Source organism: Amborella trichopoda, chromosome 1 (assembly GCF_054954075.1).
Source record: "Amborella trichopoda isolate Santa Cruz 75 chromosome 1, AtrichopodaSantaCruz75HAP2 v2.0, whole genome shotgun sequence".
Taxonomy (NCBI): Eukaryota; Viridiplantae; Streptophyta; class Magnoliopsida; order Amborellales; family Amborellaceae; genus Amborella; species Amborella trichopoda.
Window position 1 is genome coordinate 55,430,890 of NC_142336.1, and position 24,064 is coordinate 55,454,953.

Here is a 24,064-nt window from a genome sequence, read left to right on the forward strand (position 1 = left end):
GAGGGCTACAACCCAAATTGGGAATAAAGGGATGTAGAAATTTTTTTATTTTGATTGCATTAAAAAATTGCCCCTGTTCAAATCAATTTAGATTTCCCCTTACTTTCACTTAAAATTTTTTGTTTTTATACAAGAGTTAAAAGAAAATTATCCATGTTCAAATCAATTTAGATTTCCCCCTACTTTCACTCATTGATTATTAAAAAATTTTGTTTTTATATGAGAGTCAAATGAGGGCTATAACCAAAATTGGGATAGAGGGATGTAGAAGTTTTTTATTATGATGCACTAGAAAATTGTCCTCATATATCTGTTCAATTCAATTTAGATTCCCCATTTAATATCCCCTACTTTCACTTTCTACTTAACTTAATAATTATATAATACAACAAACGGGAAATGTTTTTTATGCGGGAATAGGGCAGATACACTTCGTGATTTTTTTAAAAAATCTCGAGTCTTGTCTTTCCATTTTCTTACTATTAAAGTATACCCAAACAGTATAAATGTCATATTTCGTTGCAATCTATTGTAACATAATAGATTCCTAGATACCCCATCAACTAGCTCTTTTGCCAACGAGACCAAATGTACCATTTGGTACAATGGGACTACCAAATACACGGGCAGTCCTATTGCCTTTCTCTATAATTGCTTTGTAAATGCGAACCCTTCCTAAAATTCTTTAATATTATCCTATTGTATAAGGTCAAATGTTCCCTATGTCATAACTTGTTGGCTAATTAATGGAGGAGGTGTACCAAGTCCTAAATATTAAAGAGGCTATGGTTAGGTTGCTTGGGGGCAGTCGTTAGAATACAAGGGCACCAACCCTATAGTCTTAGGTTGGGACTAGAAAGCGGAAAGCCCGCCTTAATAAAATAAGAACGAAAAATAAATTAAGTTAATTCACCAGTCAATTAATCCAATAATCACCTCACTAAACTGTAGGTATTTTCTTTTTTTTTCTTTTTACTCTCAGTTTTGGTAAGCCCATCTTTCATTGTAAAATTATAACACGAAATTTATCAAAATACACCTTATTTTTTTAATTATTTGATATTTTATCTTTTTTTCTCTTACTCTAAGTCAAAATTATATGTAATTTGATGGGCATTTAGAAAATAAATTAAAACTTATAGGTCATCATCGTTAAAGCCTTTTTTCAACTAATTGGAGTCGGCTACACAAATCTTGGTGGAACTCAACCCTCCCAATCCCCCAAACACACCAGAATATGGTGATCTACAATATGTTTTGAATCTAAAATCCATTAAACATTAGAGCAGATGCGTGAGGTGGCCAAGTCACCAAATATTTTTCTTTTGTTATAATCGAGGATGGGTATTCTTGAATTTGAGTTTTGGATGAAGCCAATCTAAGTTCAATATATTTTGATTATGGAGTTCTAGTAAACATTCCTGGACGATAAAGTTTTTTCTTAAATTATTATTTAAAAAAAAAAAAAAATTTGGAAGTTTAGTGGTGGGATTCGAACTAGTGATATAGCGTTGCAAGCTTCATTAAGTAGGGTTTTGGTGCTTACCTATTCAAATGAGGTCTCCTTCCAAAAATATGTATTAAAGATGGAATTTAGATTTAAAATTTTATAGTCCTCGACGACCACGATCATGAAAATATGTATTAGAGATGGAATTTAGATTTAAAATTTTATAGGCCTCGACCACCACAATCATGAATTGAAAAGAAATGAATATTAAACCTTAAAAATAAACAGTTTTAAACTTATCTTTGAAGTGCTCAATTTATTTTTTTCATAAATCATCGAATTATCACCATTTTTTAAGCCACCAAATCATGAATCTAAAGTAGAAATGCATCCACAATGTCTTAGGATGTCTTACAAATAGAAAATTCATATCTAAAATGGATATTTGGAAGGGGATGCATGTGAGCAACATTCGCCACATGTTTTCCCTTTACTACCATGTGTCGAGGATGATGTTTAATTCACCACCCAAGAAATGCCAAGTCCAAATTATTTTTGGGAAATTTATCAAATCACATTTGAAACATCAAAGTATTTAATATTTCACCAATTTATCAAAACATATTTTAAAGTACCAACTATTCTAGCTCAATATGATTGTGTCTCTTTTGATAGCCTTTTTAAAATCAACCTAAAATATAGTGACTTATGGTTTAACTGAATGTTCGAATCCTGATAGAATGTGACTCATATAGTAGATCCCAAATAATAAAAATATGGCTAAGATGATGATGGTAGATGGTTCACGGTATTTTTGTCTCTTAAGTCCATTTTTATACATTTCCTATTATTCCTCCATGGCATATGATAAAGAGGTATTTTGAGATGTAAAATTTTCATAGTCATTTTCTGGGACTTTCATGATCGATTTCAAATTCAATACGAATTTTCTTCTTTATATTAAAATTCCCCAATAAACATTTAGCAGATGTACCAGTGTTTAAAAGGTATTTGATTTGGAGCATTGTTGCACCAAGAGTGTGACCTGCAAGTCCAAATGAATATCTGCTACAGATCTCCTTTAATTTTAATGTTGTTATTTTCTAATTTTTTATGAAAATAGCAAAATAAAATGGACAGAAAGAAAATACCCAAGATTATATTCAGCGAAACAAGCAGTAAAAGCTCATATTGATATTAGTTCAATCACGGGGTCAAAAAAATGGAAACAATGGTATCAAAAATTAGTCTCGGAGCCTCGATTTAGCAAAGCTCAAGCAAAATAATAGGGGAACTCAAACGAGTCCGCAGCTGCCATCACAATATTATTCCAGCCACCGGATTTCAAATTTCCTGCAGGATTCCGGTCACCGCTGGTTTTTCCGACGATTCTCTCCTGATTTGTTGTTGAATTCGAAGTCGGAGGCTTATAATAATTCCGAGCAGTTTGAGGACAATGAGAATGAAACCTCGCCGCTATGCGAATCCCTGCATCTAACATCGCAACGTATTTCCCCATCTCTCTTTCTCTCTCTCCTCTTTCAATTCTTAAAACCTCTGTGAAATGAAAGAGTCAGTCTGGAAGAGAGAGAAAGGGCAAAGGCTGACAGGGTAATGTAGAGAGAGAGAGAGAGGGACTCAGAAAAGCTTAGAGAGAGAAAATGGGGAATTGGCAATCGAGTCTAGAAAACGTCCCAAATGCAAGAGCCCATAAACTGGTAGAGAGAGGGAGATGAGGAAGAGAAAAAGCAATAATGGGGTTTTATAGGGTTCCAAATGACTACGAGAACCGCGTTTGACTTTGTAGGGTTTCATGGCACTTTCGTTCCTCACAATTTTACTTTCGAAGTTTTCTATCAATATCAACAGCGGCCGCGTAACGCACAGAGAACATGTCTGACCAGATATTTACCCTCCCTTTTTTTTTTTTTTTCTTTCTCGGCGGCGCATTCCACGTTGCGTTATGTACTTCAACCATGGGACAAAAGAATATTTCGAGAATAAAACAATATTTATTTAACAAAAATATCACCATATCTCCTATTTTTAAATTTTAATTTTTTTTTATAAATTCAAAATTTTAAAAAACATCTTCTAAAATCTATTTTTTAACTGAACAAATTGGAAGAATTATTTTTAAACTCAATCTTTTCTCTCTTCATTTATATACCTCAAACTTCTCTCTTTCTCTCCCTTCTTATATCTCTCTCACTCTTTCTCTCCTCCCATGTTTTTCCAAACACATCTCCCTCCCATCTCAGTAACTTCTCACTCCAAGAAGCCTTTCTCTCTTTAGAAGTTTGGGAGGATGGCTTTTAAAAAAGAATCTATTTTCACCACTATAATGAATTTTATAGTTTAAAAGATTGTAGAGAGCAGTGTAGAAAAAATTGAACCGAAATGGTTAATCAGATATGGCCTTGGAAGCAGGTCAACCATGGCTAGTTCAATTGTTGTAACCGGGCGGTCAAAAAAGTGTTAAAGAATAAAAAATACAAAAAAATCTAATAAAAAATAAAAATATATTTAATAAATAATTAAACAAAGCACATCCAAATGAAATTTAAAATTAACAAAAAAATAGATTTTAAAGAATCGATTTGTGCCCAAGCGTATCATTGAAATTTTTCAAAAAAATGAGAAAATATAAAAATAATTATTAATGATCAAAACAATTTCCAATATTTGTCATAATGATGAAAAGCATTAAAAAATACATTACAAACAAAGTCTCTTTTTTAAGAAATACCTGGTTGGTCATTAAAACGGGCCGAAATCAGATCCGATCAGTAGCCAGTTCCGATCTAACAGGGCGGTTACCGGTTTAGAATGCCTGATTTTTCCTTCAATGGTACAAAGCTTGCAAATGTTAGAGCGCTTGGAAATAGATGATCTACATAATGCATTATAATATGCACTACTTTTAGAGCTTGAAATCATATTTTCTTAGAAAAAATTTGTATATAACCCTAATTCGTCATATTATTTCATAGTAGACAATCTTTTTGTTTTTCTTTCAAAAGGCATAAGGAAATCCCTAAGGATATCACCGTACCCCTTCATCTCTTATCTCCCTCTTTTATTGACTTTTGACGATACAAATTAGCCTCAACAAATCTTTTTAAACCATGTCATCCTTAAAAAAAATTTAACCCTCTTTTTCCCTTTCCACCTATTAAAAAAGTTTTTTGGTTGAAATTGTATAAAAATATTTGTTTGAACTAAATTTTATAATCAAAGTCAATAAAAGAGGAAGATAAGAGACGATGGGGTATGATGAAATCTTTGGGGTTTTTTATGCTACTTGAAAGAAAAACAGAAGGACCGTCTACCATGAAATCATATGAGGAATTATGGTTCTATACGAAATTTTCCCTATTTTTTTTACATCTGTAATGATCAAGATCGAGATGATTGATTTGAAGATTTTTTAATGTTAAAACTACAAATTTTAGTGAAATTTAAGATGAGCCTTTACCTTTTCTCATAAGACCCTAGCCTTATTTTACGCTTTTCCTTTACTTAATATTTGAATGTTTGCTATTTAGGTCTGCTCATTAAGTTAAGACTATTGAGGTAATATTTGGATATTTCCTATTTAGGCACCGCTAGTTAAGTGGAGATTATCTACTTAATTTGAGTGTTTACTAGTTGGGCTTTGCTAAATAAGTGAAGATTATTTACAATTCTTGTGATTTTGGATATTTACTATTTAGAGCTTTGATAATTAAGTGAAGATTATTAATACTTACTATTTAGGATTTGCTAACTAAATGAAGTTAGGTCTGCTTTATAAAGGGTTTGCTTATTTCATTAGTAAAATATGGTTTTTGTAGCTAAAAAATAGAGAAGGTATAGTGCAAATCCATAACTAAATTGTTGGTTGCCTTCATATTAGGAAAACTCTTCCCAATGCTTGTAGACGAAAATGAACACTGATTTCGCCTACCATCATCACCATCAAAGCTTCATCGCACGATCACAGTTGTTCGGTAGTGTTTTAATTTTCAATTTTTTTTACTAATCAGAATGATCTAAAATTTGGAGTGTGTGTACATTTTAGTAAAGTGCACTTAATAAAAATATAAAAAAAATAATTCACAAAATATAAATTGACCAAAATACCTCCGAAAATTTACAAGGGTATTTTGGTTAATTTACATTTTGTGAATTATTTTTTTCATATTTTTATCAGATGTGCCTCACAAAGATGTACATACGTTCCAAATTTCATGTAATTTGGATTTGTAGAAAAACATAAAAATTGAAACACTACTGGACAACTGTGACCGTATGATGAAGTTTAGATGTTATGGGGGTAGACAAAATCACGGTCAATTTTTGCCTATAAGCGTTGGGAAGAGTTTTCCTATATATATATATGAAAAAAATTTATATAAAGCCAAGACTCTAAATAATCAAATTAGAGCACACCTCAAAAATTTCACTAGAAGAGGTTGTTTTGACGCCTAAATATACTCAAATCGTTCATCTCGACATCAAGATGCATGGACATTGGGAAAAAATGAATTTTAAGTTTTGGAAAATAGTGCATCTTGTAAGCCATTTTTAGACTGTCAATTTTCAAGATTTTCAAGTTTTCATGGATTTACTTGATCTACACTATTTTTTAAGCTTCAAATTTAATAATTAATGAAAATATATTTTAAGGCCATCATAAAGATTTTTAGTATTGAAATCATATTTCTCGACTCTATTTGAAGGCGTTCTTTACTTTAATTGTTTAGAGCCTCGACTCTTATATAAACCACATCAATTATCTATATATATATATATATATATATATATATATATATATATGGGAAAAGGTCATGTCAGCCCAAGGGTGTATTGCTATAGTAAATTCCAATGGCTCAGATTGAATCTAAGCCGATCTGATAATCTTGAATATCCGGCAGTGTTTGAATTTTAATTTTTTTTCTACAAATTGGATTGATTTGAAATTTGGAGCGTGTGTACATAAAAAATAGGTGAATCTTCGAATATATATATATATATATATATATATATATATATAATATTTTATATGAAAATAATTGACCAAAATATCCATGTAAAGTTTCGGAGGTATTTTATTTTCCGGATTATTATTTTTATATATTTTTATTAGATGCATGTTGATAAAAAAAATATACACCTAAAATTTCAAGTGATTTGGATTTATAGGAAAAAATTAAAATTCAAATATGAAAAAAGGTCGTGACTTTCAGATTGGCTCAGATTCAATCTAGGCTATTGACGTTTACTGTAGCAATTAGCTAGTGGGCGTATAAAATCCACTCCCTATATATATATATATAAATTGAGGTCCTAAAAATACTTTTAAAATGAACCTCACTTGAGAAGTATTTTTTATCATTGGCTTGCTAGTTACGGGGAAGATTACCTAGAACCCAAGATTGCCAAATGGAGTCGTTAGACATGGGAAGACTAAGTCCACAAAGTTTAGACTTTTGACTCCATGATAAAATCAGTCAAATGAAGACTTCCAAGGAAGGGGTTTATTTTTTATTTAAATGAACTTGCGTTAACCACCATCAAACTTTGTTGGACGGTGGTGATGGAAAGACTATCTTTCAATCAGCACCGTTCAGCCGTATCCCTTAGTTAAAGGAGAAGCAGCCATGTGGAAAAATCTCCCACTGTATTCATTTAAAAAAAGTTTACAACCGTTGGATCTCTATGCAACCTCCAGATTGGAGACGGCTTTTTGGTCCCCAAGGCAATTCTTATTATTTATGGCAATTTATGAGAGACGAACAATTTTATATGCCAAAAGATTTTATACTCTTGTGGAAGTACACTGTCTATTTACTCTCTCTAGTAAAACCCAATATAAGGAGTAATTTTAGAACCCAAAATTTGGGGACATAATATTTTCAATACGTATAAAATCCCAATTATAATAATAATAATAAATAAATAAAAAAAATCTCCAAATTGCACTCTCTATGCACTAGGTAAAAAAAAAAAACTACCAGGATTCAACTCAAACCATCCAATTTTTAAAGGGTGGGATCTAGGTCTTAGAAAACTCAAAATTCAAACTCTTTAATTTGAAAATGATCATCATGTCATTGTTAGATTTTTTGTAAAATTTTATATTAAAAAAAAATGAAAAGAATGTAGGTTTGGGACCAAAGAAGTACATGTATAGCATGCTCTTGCCGGAGCATTTTGTTGGGTTTTTTCATTCTCTATTACGATTATTTTTTGGACGTGAAGCAAGAACATGAACTGGAAATTGGAAGTTACTGAAGAATTGTAAATTAGAAGTTACTTAAGAAGTTCGTGGTTTTTGTGATTGATAACCTCCTTGGGAAGTTAAAAAGTTCATAGTTTATGTGTTTGATAACTCTTGAGATATATGGTTAAGATCTTATATTTATATTTATATTTAGATAGATAATAATTTAAATAAAAATATATAATATTTATAACATACTATAATATATGATATACTATATTTTAAACCTCCTTGGGTAGTTAAGAAGTTCATAGTTTATGTGTTTGATAACTCCTGGGATATATGGTAAATATCTTATATTTATATTTATATAGATAATAATTTAAATAGAAATATATAATATTTATAATATACTATAATATATGATATACCATATTTTATATTTATGTTATATATATATATATATATATAACAATAATGTATTTTTATTTATTATATTATATAATATATATTTATATAAAATAATTTAGTATAAAGTACATTGTATTCTATATTTGTTCTATTAATATATATTTTTATTATATAATATTATAAATATCTATTATATTTTATAATCTTTATAACATACTATAGCATATAATATATTGTATTTTATATTTATTTTTAATATGTATATATGAAAGTATCTTATATTACATAAATATATAATATAAAATATATATTTTATATAATATATATAACATAGTATAATATATAATATACTCTATTTTTTTTATTTTTTTATATGTTATATAATAAAATATATTATATTACATAAATGTATAATATATATAACATAATAATGTATTTTTTATTTATTTTATTATATAATATATATTTATATAAAATAATTTAGTATATTGTACATTGTATTTTATATTTAGTCTATTAATATATATATATATATATATATATATATATATATATATATATATTATATTATACATTGTATATATATTTTTATATAATATTATAAATATCTATTACATATATTTATATCATGGACAAAATAAAAAAGTTTCCTTTTCAAGTTCCCATGATTTGCCATAGAACTTTACTCAAGCCTAAAACGTGAGAACTTTAACAGTAAAAGGGAGTTCTCAAATTATCTTCCACTTTTTATCAAATACATAACATGAACAGTAATAGATAAAGTTCCTTTTTCCTCTTCTAACTTCTTGTTATCAACCACGCCCTTAAGGAAGGCTTGCTATCTTCATGAGCTTTGATAAGTTGTGGTGCTGATTTGAGAAAATTTGAAAACCCAATATGTTCGTACCCTTAATTGTAGCTTGGCATATGTAAACGTTGTATATTACATCACACTTGTTTTTAGATTGTCTCGTGACATCTGGACCTATTTAGAATGGATGATGTAGATCGCACCCATATCATCGTGATACAAATGCGATCTACTTCTTCTATTGTTTATAAATGAATTGTGCAATTGTTTATAAATGAATTGTGCAGATGTTAGTGGCCGCACTACAACACCTAACACTTTTCCTCATTACAATTGGAAACTCGACATCATAGTCGTTAACTAGATATATAGAAATCGTTTTATTTGAAAAAATGATTGTAAGACCATTTGCCATTTGTATAGGGAGGTCACAATTGCTTACAATCATATGATATGACAAAGTTCGAAGATTTTTTTTTTTAAACTTTGAGTTTGGCCAATGAAATAAATGTAAAACCCCAATTTCACATTCAATAGTCAAGATTAATTGTGACCATTTTGTACGAACAAGTAACTGATTTCCTTAAAAAAATCATTATTATTAAAATATTTTAGTCTTAAGATTAGTGGCTAAGTTGAAGTGCTGTCACTTCTATATCCTAAATTGCGGTCCTAAAAAGGAAGTACTTTTATCAAGGGCCTGTCATTAATAGGGTTAATAGTATCTAGAACCCAAGAATGATGAATGTTCCAATGGAATCAGACGCGGGAAGACTGAGCCCACAAAGTTTAGTCTTTAGAGTGAAAGATGAAATCAGTCAAATGAAACCCTCCAAGGAAAATGCTTATGTATACGTCTATTTAAAATGGAAGGAGTCATGTGGAAAAATCGCCCACGGGTATTGATGCAAGAAAAGTTCACAACGGTTGGATCTCGATGTGACCTCCAGATTGGCGATGGCTTGTGGTTATGGACATTCATCAAAATATTTATGAGAGGAATTATTTAACATGTCAAAGGAATTTCAGCTCTCACCGGGGCAAACTGTTTATTTACTCCCTCATATGAAACTCAATCTTGGAGAAATTTTATCGCTGCAATTTTTGGGGTTGTAACATGTTCAATATATGGACTAACCCAACAAAAAATTTCCAAATTTACTTTCTATGCACTTAAAAAAATCATTTTTCATGATTCAACTTAGACCGTCCAATTTTTTGACGGTAGGATCTAAGTGTCAAAAACTCAAAAGTCAAAAAAAAAAAATTTTTCTTTTGAAAATAATCATGTGGTAAATATTAGGTGGCTTGCAAACTTTTAGATTAAAAAAAATTTCCTAAGTATTGGGAGCAAGGGAGCATCTGTATGGTATGTTCCTGTGGGAGCATAGTATACATGCCCATTTAATATTCTATGCATATTTTTTTTAATTTAATATTCTATACATATGGTCATGCGTTGGAATAGTTGCAATTGAGTAAAATGGGAGGGATTTCATGCAACAGTTCTATTGAAGAAATAATCTTTAAAAACCATGTTAGGGCCATTTATTTTACCTCAATTTTTGTATATATACTCTTTTCATTCTAATGAATAATCACAAAAAAATAAAATTTGAAAATATATTCTAAAAGGTGTTTTTTTAGCCCAATTAATATAGCCCGTCGATTTTGGCAAGACATTTAGATCTAGGCCTCATAAATATATATTTTTTGCTTTCGAAATTTTTTAGATGGCTTTATTATTATTAGATGAACAATGTTAGAAAAGAAAAAAATATTTTGAGTTCGTAAAGGATTAGATTTAAATTCATCAAATGAATGGTCTAGATTCATTATTGAAAAAAACTTATTTTAACTGGCGGTGCAACTTGATTTTAATTTTTTGAGATTGATTATTCAGATGAAAAAAAATTATGTGTAATTTTTACGGTCACACAATTGCCACAAACACTGTTTGTTTATAAGTATGGATAGACATGGTAACATGAAATCACTCTCCAGTCCTAAATAGTCAGTATAATTTGGATAATTTCCAATCCTAAGTAGTTAGTATATTTTGGATAATTTGATAAATTTTTCCCTATTGCTCATTATTATGTTGGGTTTCTTCCTTTTCCGTTGTGATTATTTTTATGGAGACTCGTTATTTTTTGAGCTTCGGTAAGTTGTGGGGCTGATTTGAGAAAAATTCGGAACCCTAATATGCTGCACATTTAATTGCAACTTGTAGTATATATAACAGCTGGGAGACTGCATCTACATCACCCATTTACCATGGATACCCCTGAAAGATCGCAATCGGGGTGCGATCCACACCATCCATTGTAAATGAACAGTGCAGATGACAAGTTGGTGCAATGCAACAATTATGTCCCTTGACACACGTAACGCTTCTTCATTGGTATTGGGACCTCCATGTCACAGGTGTTGACTAGCTATATAGAAACCGTTTTATTTATTTATTTATTTTAAAAAAAGAAAAGACAGGCTATATAGAAACCGTTTTATTTGAAAAAATCAATATTTTTTATCCATCTTTTCCGGAACCAAGAAAGAAAGTTATTACAAGCACCGGGCACACACTCTCCCCACATAGAAAGTAATCTACTCTTTCTTAAAACTCACATGATCTCTATTATGCTACACCACTCCTTTCCCTAAATGGGCAAGTTTTTACGCTTTTTCTACTGCATAAAACTTATATATTTCTCCTTATCCAACCTTCCATTTTCAATAGAGGCATCCAATAGTCCATTCTCAATGGAGGGTTAAGATTGTCCCAATAACAATGTCACATCTTTACACTATTTTATATTCAAGTTTTTTTATATAAATTATTTTGATACCAAATTTTGGACGTCCAATCGTCTACTAAACTCGCACTATCGAAAAATATTAAAACAAATATTTTCAATAAAATAAAATGATCAAAATGCCCCTGAAAGCTTTAAGGGGTATTATGGTCATGATATTTTATCAAAAATTTATTTTTAATAATTTTAATATGTTCACCCTAAGGAGACGATGGCACGTACCAAACTTCATATTCATACAAAATGTATAAAAGAACTAAAAAAAAATACTTTAAGACATCGGATTTAAGATCAAATAGTAAGTGACTCTCTTGATAAAAAATGGACGGCTGGATGGTTGGGGAAACATAGATCTTCTATGCTGTAGAGGAAATATAGAAACCTTTCCTATATTGCCTAAATAAATCACATTAGTTGCCGCATTGCATTACTTAAGGCGGTGACAAATTTTATCGAACAAACTCCTTAATGTCGATAAATATATGGACATAGTTTCTATACGAGTCTGCGTGGAAACGAGTCACCTCTTAAAAATCTATTTTTGAGATGGAATTTTGGCCTTAATTTTAAGGACATATGGAGATCATGAATATAAAAAATATATAAATTTTAAAAATAAAAAAAATAATTCTATTAAGAAAACATTCGGATCGTTAGTTTGAATTGTTTTTAGATTGACCGCCTATTTTGCATCCATCTGGATGCGTTACACCTAGAGGACAGAAAATGTAGAAATGCGGTCTCTGCCGCATGAAACAATTTTCCAATAGATATTAATATTCGAAACAGGACTTGACAAACGATCGCACACAAGGATAATTTCTCTGTTCCTTCTAGTCATGACGATCTTATCATTTTATGGTATGATAACCAGGAAAATAAAGTCGAAGAGCATTTCTAAGAGTTCTAGATCATCCCTCTTGCTCTAGCATGTTGAAGATTAGTATGAACCAGCATAACGGGACTTGGCCGAGTCTATTCGGATGCAGCCGAGTATCTCAGCCTCGCCGTAATGGTGAGGCGAGTTAGGACTGAGTGGAATGCCCAAATCGATAGGCCCAAATAACTCTTCAAGTAATATAAAAATGTGAACAAATATAAAAAATTTGAAAAACATCATATTGGTTATAAATTTTTTTTAGTTTTTAAGATATTTTCGAAACTTTTGTATTTTTTTTTAAATAGTGAAGCTATAAATCTAATTTTATAATAATCTATTATATATATATATATATATATAGGAAAAATATAGGGTTAGCCTATTAGCCTATATAAATATATGAGTCCAACGGCTCAGATTATATATATGGGAGTGGATTCAGTACGCCTATAAGCAGACCGCTACAGTAAACGTCAATGGCCCAGATTGAATCTGGGTCGATCTGACGACGATCTCTTTTCGTGTTTTAATTTTAATTTTAATTTTTATAAATCCAAATCACTTGAAATTTTAAGTATGTGTTCTTCTCATCAAGACACACCTAATAAAAATATAAAAAAAATAATTCGTAAAACAATATTAACCAAAATACCTCTGAAACTTTATAAGGGTATTTTGGTTAATATTTTTAATATAAAATATTTGTTTTATATTTTTTAAATATTCACCTATTTTTTATGTATACATGCTCCAAATTTCAAATCATTTTGTTTTATAAAATAAAAAATTAAAATTTAAACACTATCAGATATCTATGATCGTTTGATCTGCCATAATTCAATTTAGCCAGTTGCCGTTTATTATAGCAGTACGTTATTGGGCTGTCGAAGCCTCATAAGGTCGTTACCTTTTTTTTATTTATTTATTTATATATATATATATAAAAGATGGGATACGCCGCTTCACGTATTTGGTTGTGGTGCGCCGACGACCGGGATTAACTTATTTAAAATCAAGGGTCCTCATTCAAAAGGCTAAACGCTAACTGGCACAAGGGGAACTCCATTTGAAATGGAGACAGCTTAGGTCTGCAAACTCCCGCCTACACTCCCACCTACTGTGAAGAGATGGTAGGCCTACGTGCCTCAACCCCTTCTCATACTCCATCTTTCTCTCTCTACCGATGCATCTACTCCCTCTCTCACTCTCTCTCTAAACCACACGAAATCAAAACCATTCCTTTTCTTTCTCTAAAACCAGAGGAGCCCTATCTCTCCCTCACGCCCAGTTTCCTCTCTATCTTTCACAAACTACAGGAGCCCTAATACACCCTCGCAAACTCTCTCTCTCTCTAAACCAGAAATACAGGGGAAGCCCTACCAAACTGACGTCTCCCTCTCTCTGCGCTTCTCATACGAGAACAGAAGTGAAAGCCCTATCTTAATCGCAGTCACAGAGGTACGAATAGTTATGGGTTATTGGTTTGAAAACCCTGTGATGGTTTTATGGTTATGGGTTATTGGTTTGAAAACCCCGTGATGGGTTTGCATTTGGGGTATTCATTATTGATCTGCGTTCTTTGCTATGAAAAATAGGATGTTTGTTCTAATGCTCCGTGATGAGTTTGCATTTGTGGTATTCATCACTGATCTATGTTTTTTGCTATGAAAAATAGGATGTTTGTTCTAATGCAGTAAATCTGGTTTTTTTTGCTAGTTTGCATTTAAAGATTTTCTTTTTCTCTCTTTGTGATATATATTGTGTTCACTTGACCTGAGTGTTGTGAAGATTGGCTTGGCTTCATCGCTTCTTTGACCAGGTCTGAACTAGGTTAAGTTTCCTGCCTTCTATTATTTTCTCCTTTATTTTGTTTACATATAGATTGAAACTTTACATAACCACTATTTGAAACAACCGCTCTGATCAATCTGGGTCTAATGATTTCTATTGATTTGTTTCAATATCTCGTTTGAGATGGGGGCAGAAGAATTACCTGTGTTTGATGGATTCTGTGTTTTTGGAGTTGTAAATGCTTGCATATTTTGTTAATCCTTATACATATTAATACTATGGTGCACAACAATTTGATTTCGGTGATGTGGAATAAAGCTTCTGATCCTCTTCATTATCATTGGTCTTTGTGGTTTTTGATCAGTATAATTAATACCATTGACTAAAACAACAACTTGAAGTGTTTAGGGCAAATAGAAATCTATTTTCATGGACCATGGAACAGTGATAAACTGGGTGTGTTTAGGGGTTCCATTGAGATATTGCTTGATTGACAATGTTTGTTATGATAGAACTATCCACAATTAGAATCTGAGCATTTTGTGGATTACATTCGAGGTCTTCGTCAATTACAGTGACCAATTTATAAATCCAGGGTATTTGGAAGGAGTGTGAGGGGATCCATTTTCATCGACTTAGGAATGTTGATTAGTGATTGCCTGGTTTTTTGTCTTGTGTTTCCAGTAAACAATCTGTTGGTTTGTGCCCAATTAACAAGTCGAAGGAGGAGAGAAGTCATGCTGTTTAGTTTTGTGCAGAAATTTATGCATATTAAGATGGACATTTTTGAGGTTTCTATGTCTGGCTGCTGGATCAAAGTCTGTGAAATCTGTGAAGTTCATGGCTTTGAAATCTTCAATTGGAGGCCTGTGACCAAATGCCCAAAATATAAATGAAAAAGAAATACATGTTTCAGATTCAATTGGCAAGCTATTTCTTTTTCAGTGGCAATTTTTTTGTTTTTTTAATACATGAGCTGTCCCATTATTATTGTTATTTCAATGGAAAATGTTACTGATGAAGTTCCCATTATCCTTGATATTTCAATGGAAAAGTCTACTTATGCATTTGAATTTGATTCATATGTGCTCATCCTATTTTTCTTTCATCACCATTTTTTAGGGCTACTTCTTTTTGAATGGCAATTTTTTTTTTTTTTTATACATTAGTTGTCCCATTATCATTGTTATTTTAATAGAAATGGTTTCTGTTGAAGTTCACATTATCCATGATATTTCAATGGAAAAGTATACTGATGGGCCTGAATTTGATTCATATGTGCTCATCCTATTTAACTTTCATCACCATTTTTTAGGGCTATTTCTTTTTCAATGGCATTTTTTTTTAATTCATTAGTTGGCCCATCATCATTGTTATTTCAATGGAAAAGGTTGCTGATGAAGTTCTTATTATCCTTGATATTTCAATGGAAAATCTACTGATGGGCTTGAGTTTGATTCGTATGTGAAGAATTTTGAGTATGTTGTGTACTTTATGCACAATGTGTGATGTGATGGGCTAATGAACTTGTGAATTTTGGGTTATCTTAATGCCTGGTTATATAAGTTAACATCCAAAATTACTTGGTTTGGTCACATATCCTTAATCTTTTTGTCCCACTTAAGATTACAAAAAACTAATATAACATATTTGTTAGGCATGATCAACTTGTTGAGACATTTTTTCAAATAGATACATGAGTTATGTGTCTTGACACTATTAATGTCATATGTGAACTTCAAAATCCCCAAGCCTATGATGTCTAATCTAGCATTTAATGCTCATACACATTACTTTAAGAGTTAAGTTCAAATTAATAAGAGTGCACCATGTTGTCTACAATTGTTTGAATATGGTTGATCCTATAAATGGAAGTAAGATTTACTTGAATAGTTAACTAGGAGTGTTGTTACCTTTATATAAAGGTTTGAATACATATATAGTTATGTAGTTTGTTTTTCTATGTAGGGTCAGTTGAAAAACTTAGATGGATCACACCATTTTAGACTGTGTGTCATCTCCCACATGTGCAATTAGAGACAACATGGGTGACAACAATGAGCCCATGGAGCAGATTCCTTATCTTGCAACCCCTCCTAAAAAATTTACAGAAATACAAGTTGGAGAACCTAACTCCTCAACCAAAGGCCTAGAAACAAATGTACCCCATGTAGGAATGAAGTTTTTTTCAGAGGAAGATGCAATTGACTATTATAAGGCTTATGCATTGGCCAAAGGCTTTGGTATCCGGTTGGGCACTACCCATAATAATAAATGTGAAATAATTACTAGAGAAATTAATTGCTCTAAGGAAGGATTTCGTAAAGTGAAAGAGCAGGTCAGTGGAAAGGTACTCCCTGAATCAAAGTGTGCGTGTAAGGTTAAGCTAGGATTCAGTAGAAAAGCGGACAATGAGTGAGTTGTGACTAGGTTTATTGATGATCACAATCACGATGTAGTTTGTCCAAGAAAAACTTGTCTAATTCGTAGCCACCAAACTTTGTCTAGTATCACAAAGTTGATGATAAATTCAATGAGTTCGGCAATGTTTAGGCCAAGACATATTCATGACATCTTTATAGAACAAGCTGGAGGGATCGAGAATGTTATATGTACACAAACAGACAACGAAAATGAAATTGCCAGTGCCAAAAGAAAACTAAGAGGAGAAGATGGCAGTCTAGTTATGCAATGACTCTATAAAATGAAAGAATCGAACCCATCCTTTTTCTATAGATTGAAGTTAGATGAAGATGATCACATTCTCAGCATCTTATGGGTAGATGCCACATGTAAAGTTTCTTATCAATGTTTTTCTGATGTGCTTACATTTGATACCACATACAAAACAAATACTTTTAGTTTGTTCTTTGCTCCCATACTTAGTGTAAATCACCATTTCAATACAACTTTCTTTCGACTTAATTCCTTTTAAGTCTGGAACTTAAAAGGAATTAAGTCTAGACTCAAGCAATGGATGATGAACTTAAAAGAAATTAAGTCTGGAACTTAAAAGAATGTAGTTATTAATTAGCCAATCTATCCGCCATAGCATTTCACTTCAATTCTAATTTCTAGGTTTCATAATGTCTGTTCTTTAAGTCTCATTGCATCATCGAGGTTGCCTCAAATTTTCGATCTGGAAACAACGTGGTTACGGTAGCTACTGACACTAATATCCGATACATATGCTCTTATTAGGGGATTATACATTAGTGTTATTTTCCCTAATGCCATGGCTTCTGTCTCGTCACTAAATGCATGTTAGATGGGAAAAGGAAGTTACTGATAAAATTTCCATGAGAAATCCAGATCATTCCTCTTTAATCCGGCAAGTCCGAGATTGTTGATGATGATCCATCTACGTTAAGCTTAAGTGACCCTTATTTGGTGGTGATTAGAAACCCAGATCATTCCTCTTTAGCATTTAACAATCTTTTGACGAGAAAAATAAAGAAACTATTTAGCTGTTTGGATGCAACATTAAACATGGTTTGTACCGAGCGTTAGTCGTATTTATGCACTTACCCATCTTCGTAGACAAACAGCACCTGGTGGCGTTAACTAGTGGGGGAATGGCACGAGGAACTAGTAGAAATGTTTTAGACGTGCAGCTTGACACTTTATATAAAATTAGAAAATTATCGAAAATATTTTTTTTTAGGCTACTGGAAAAAAATCCCAAATTTTCTAAAACCTTGTGCGTATCCCTATTTGTAATTTTGTGAGCCAAATACCCTTCGCATTAGTGTTAGGTACTAAAATGAATTGAAACAATCATGGTAGTGTTTGGATCTTAATAGAGTATCACGGTTGTGATAGTACTCTGATGATTGTACTTAAGAATCATGGTTGAATTTGAACCATGAAGCATAATGCGCATCCCGGTTGTGCTACTACCATGATGCTCTCTATGTGAACTACGGTTCTCTTAGAATCATTATGGCCTTCATGATATGAAATATGCCCGAGATAATGGTAGAGCTAGGACCGTGGTGCGCCTTAAACTGTTCACTTAGAACCCTGAAGATCCCGTAAGAAGCATCACAGTTGTGTTAGAACCATGTTGCTTTCTAAGTTGTCCATCTTCACTTAAGAATCACGGTTTTGTGATGGGTAACTTGGTCATAAAATTCCAAACAATGAAGAAAAGGGATATGAGTGAGGTTTTGAAAGATTTGGATTTTATTGAAAAATAAAAAGTTGCCCTATGTTGTGTAGATTATCACGCATTTGTACCACAATATCTCCTGCTACTGATACTAACTTTGTTTTCTACCGTATTATGGGTGGCTTTATGTTTGAAACAATTGCAATTTGGCCAATCACAATTTAATTTTGGGAAAAATTTATGTAAGGTTGCAACCTTGTTTTTTTTTTGAACGGTAACGTACGACTTATCATTGATTCTAATGTAAAATACAAGATGCTCAAGCAAAGATACAAGATTACATAAATGAAGTAACCAACAAAGAGGGAGTATGGACTCCTCTTTTGGCGAGAACGTCAGCATCTTCATTCGCCTCTTTATAATAATGTTGGACCGTTGTTATAGAGGTTGACAAAATATTTCAAATTTGATGAAAACTAGTCCTTAATCTCCAAAGAATATGGGCCTTTCCCTTACTCTAGGCAATGATATTTGCCGAGTCTCCTTCGATAATCATGCCCCCTTACAAAGTGCATATTAATTTCAAACATTTTAGTAAACCTCATGCTTCCGTATCATTTGCTGTTGTGATACCACAAAGACCCGAGTAAGAAAATACATTGTGCCCCAAATTATTTCTAATGAAACTGCCATAGCCAGTTGGCTTTGGATTGCCAAGTCAACGTCCATTAAAATTAAGTTTAAAGGAATTCACTGGTGGTGGTATCCAAACAATCGCACTATGAGTGTTGATGGTAACACCCATAGTCGCCACTGCTAAGGGATTGCTAATGATAAGACTTTTGGGAATAAAGTCATTATCTTTATGTACAAGGAATCAATCAGCTGTAACTGCTAAAATATTCGATTTTAATATGAATAGATATATACTTATACTATCAATGACTATTCTATTTCTTTCCTTCTACACATTCCAAAGAAGGCTAACACAAATAGATCTCCAAAGAATAGTTCCCATCTTTGAAATATTGGGTGTGATCCATTGATCAAGAAGAGCTCTGACATTTTGGGGTAAAGGTAATGGCAGATTGAGACACTGCTAAGCCCAATCCCAAAGATATGTAATAAAAGAGCATGAGAGGAAAATATGCTACGAAGTTTCATCACTGTCTTTGCATAGGATACATACATTGGTGATAATGAACCCCATCTTTCTTAAGTTGTCAACAATTGCTAATTTATCATAGTACAGGATCCATAAGAATAACTGTACTTTAAGAGGTGCATGCAATTTCGTAATATTGAATAAACCAGCATCCAAGTCTCTCCAACAATCAGAAATTAATATATTGTAGGTTGATTTAACAGAAAAATCTCTCAAAGGGGTAACATCCCCAATAAAGCTATCATCCATATTTGGAGTCAAATATGTGTCATTCATAATTCCAACAATGTTTGATACTCTTCAATAAATCTGTCTGTGCCTCTCATATACCTGCAAAGAATGGATCAAACAATATTAATATAAACACCCCCACAAGCCTCCTTGACAAATGCTAGCAGGTTTAAAGTTTTTGAGAAAACATCAAGGAAAAGGTATCTCAATGGGTCATCTCCAATCTATTTGTTAAACCAAAAGAGAGTGGATTTTTCATTCCCCACTTTTTTTCGGAATTGCAATATGTACACATATTTCTCATAGTCAATACCTCTCCAAACATGGGAAAACTTGTCTTGTTTCTTGGATTTTTAATGAGACTAAAGTTCAAATCCATTCTATATTTCTCTCTCAGAACAAGTACCCAGAGAGACTCAGGTTATGTATGGATCCTCCACCACCATTTTACTAAAAGTGGCGAGTTCATATGTTTCAGTCTCCTAAAACGCAATCATCCGTCTTTCATTGGTTTACAAATTTATTTTCCAACTCACCAAATGAAATCTTTTCCTTCTTATGTCATCTTCTCACAATAAATTTATCATAATTCTCTTTAGTTGCTTTTCAACTACTTTTGGCATCTTAAATAAGGCCATAAAATATACTGGGAGGCTGGATAAAGTGGATTTAATCAACGTATATCTTCTCCCCATAGAAAGAGTTTTAGTTTTTCAAGTGTCCAGTTTCTTGTCAAATATCTCCACCACCGGATCCTAAATTGATCTTGAAGGCCTCGAATCCACTAAGGAAATTCCCAAATAAGTACAAGGTAAGGACTCAACCCCACAACCTAATAAATGTGCCATTTTTTATATTACCATTTGCCGACAACCAATACCAATGAACTTGGTTTTACTCAAATTAACTTTAAGTCCAGTTGAGAGTTCCACACCTTTCAAAAAAATCCATTGGTAAGTGATTTTCTTAACCTTGGGATTACATAATATAATGGTATGATTAGCATACTGTAAATGTGACACTATAAGACCATTATTACCAATATTAACTCTTGATATGATCCTTTGCACTGTCAATCCATTAAGCATTACACTAAAGCTCTCAGCTATTAAAGTTTATAAAAATAGTGAAAGAGGGTCCCCTTGTCTTAATCCTCTTGATCTTTTGAAAAAACCGGTTGTTTTGCCATTAACAAAAACTGAAAAATGGGTAAAAAACAGGAAACCATCATTTCTCAATATCCACCTTGAACGAAAACTCATTTTAGCCATGATATTTTGTAGTACCCCCCCCCCCAATCAACATTGTCATATGCTTCTCAAAGTCTAGCTTACAAATAAGGCTCGGTTTGTCCTCGTTGATTTTTGAATGGATACATTCTTGTGCAACCAAAATACTATCCATAATTTTTGCCTATCCTTCAAGAATGCACCTAAAAAATCGATCGAAGAATTTTGTTTCAATGTTGAAAAACCCTCTAATTGATCATCTCGACATCGTGATGTATGAATTTGAAAAGAAAAAAAAATTATGAGTTCCAGAAATAGTGCATCTTGCAACACGTTATCTAGACCACATTCATTTTCAAGATTTTCATATGTTTATAGATCTACATAATTTTAACCTTTTTTGGATTTTAAATTTTATAATTAGATATGAAAATAGATTTTCAAATAATGCTAAGAAGTTTTTACACCAAACTTACATGTTATAATAAATTTTGGAGGTGCGCTTTAATTGGATTGTTTAAGATTGCAACCTTATAGAAACCACGCCCTTTAATTTTTATGAGTTTGTTATTTAAAATTTTTTGGCGGGAACAACAATTTAGATGCCCAAGTACTTCACCAACCCCCACTGCCACGAAATAAAATAATAATTAAAATGAAATAATCAAACGAACCACATAACGAACAATATGACCACCACCCACCCACTGCCACGAAATAAAATAATATTGAAAATGAAATAATGAAACAAACCACATAGTACGACTACGAACAATATGATACTATAATCAAAATGAGAACAACCAAATTAACCCCTTATAATTATACCACATATATGATTCGCAGTTGAGGATGGGTAGTGCTACATCTGTTTGATTTCTACTACTGAACTACAAATTATCGAAATCACCTTTTTGATCTATAAGTTCGGTAATTTCACCACAAGGTCCTACTTCTTTGATTTTTATTTTATTTTATTTTTAATTTTTCCCCTGATTCGATGTTTTAAACATTGAACTACTTATTTTTCAATTTATTTTTTTAAAATTCATGAGCTATCCAATGCCTACAATATCGAATCACCCCATTTGTAAGGCGGTTCGATAATGGCAACACTAGAGCACCCTACATTTTTTGCCCATCTTTGTCTATGGGGCAACTAATGTTAAAAACATTGGATAGACTTATTCTCTTAATTGTTTTGGCAATAAGATATTATAAAGCTCAGAATACTATAATATAAATAAATATGAAAAATGACTCCCTTCATAAACATCACACGACGAAATATATGAGGTGGGCCGATGTTGAATATTAAACATTGGACCGCCCCACGAATCTTAAAATTTTAAAAAAAACAATAAGGGAAAATATCCACAAAGTGGTTGAAACCCCTTATAATATCACGAAATGGTCAAAAGAATACAAATTTCACTTGAGGGTATATGTTTTTAAATTTATATTAGGTACTCCATACAAAAAAAGTTGAAAAAATTTCTCAAATTGCTCGTTGGGAAGCTAGAACAATTGGGGTGGTAATTTTATGAAGCTAGAACAATTGGGGTGGTAATTTTACACCCAAAGAGTTACTTATATCATTTGGTTAAAGCCTCTTTTGGGTAAAATTATCAAAGTACCCCTAATTGTTTGGGTTTTGCAATACCTAACATAGGCAATTTGAGGCTTTTTCAGACTTTTTTTAGAAAGCGCCTCATTGATATACAAATTTAGGAACATATCCTCAAGTATAATCTATAATCTTTTCACCATTTTAGTGATGGGTTACAACGCCTTATCCAATATTTTCCCTATTTTTTTTTGACAATCATGGAGTGGTCTGATGTTTTATCGCGCCATTTGTAGGGCAGTCTAATAAGCGGAACCAATGGCAAAATTGGAAAAAAACTACAAAAATCGAGGGAGTAGGAGCTTATAGTAAAATTACCAAATTTATAGAACAAAATGCACTTTTGGTAATTTTACCCACTTCGTATGCACCCAAAAAATACTAATCACACCACAAATGTTTATCTTCAATTTCTATTTGAAACTTCCATACCATTTCATAAACTTTGAGAATCAAACATGCCACAAATTTTGACAATCCCTTTCTGTTGAACTAATATTGTTATTATAGCAACGGGACTAGCGATCCGACTAGTTGGATCGTAAACTAATGCTTTAGCCAGTCTAATACAAAATAAAAATTGGATTTGATAAAAAATTAGTCAAAACTAATATTTGACAAGTTTTGATCAGTCCAACCGTTAATTTCAACTTTTTTGTAAATACAAGATATATTTTAAAAATATTGAATTATTTATATTTTTAAGAACTGGTCCAATTAACGGGCCAATGGGGACCAATAGTATTCACATAGCTGGCCCCATATGAAACGTGCAACATGCCCTCACTAAAGTTGTGGACGCGAAAAAAAAAGGGTGCCTCATATTTATGAACTTCACGCAACAAAAACAATTCGAGCCCCTGTCGTGCCTTTGACATTAAGAGAAACATAAGAAAAATATGGTGAAATTCTTTGTTTGCTTTACGTGCAAAACGATTTGTTATCATACAAAATGTGTGGTGCAATTTTTTTTACGATTTTGTGAGAGACTAAATATCTTTATACTTTTTTATAATAAAACCCTCATGGTGCAGCTGTCTCTACAGCACATGCAATGCCAGTCTCTTTACATGTTTCTTGCTTTTTTGGGCAAATCTTAAATTAAATTTGTGGAGCATATTGAAGGTTGTGTGTATTGAGTTGGAAACTCTCAATGATCAAACTTTTTTATTTACAAAAAGGCCACCTTTTGGTGTTTGGTCTTTTATAAACTAATTCGCAAATATGTGTCGCCTAATTAAGAAAGAATTTGTGGGCTTTGAGATAAATATCTAAATAATTAATACGTGTGTTGGGTGACACTAATAGTCCAAGGAAGAGTATGTAATAAGACT

The 24,064-nt window shown here is 32.0% G+C and overlaps 1 long non-coding RNA gene across 1 annotated transcript; it reads left to right on the top strand.

The window, feature by feature from the left end:
• The first annotated feature begins 13,598 nt into the window (after positions 1-13,598).
• On the top strand, positions 13,599-15,434 carry LOC148783933 (uncharacterized). Its single transcript, XR_016047079.1, has 2 exons — positions 13,599-14,034; positions 15,052-15,434. It is a non-coding gene; the product is annotated as an uncharacterized LOC148783933 (long non-coding RNA).
• The last annotated feature ends 8,630 nt before the right edge of the window (positions 15,435-24,064 follow it).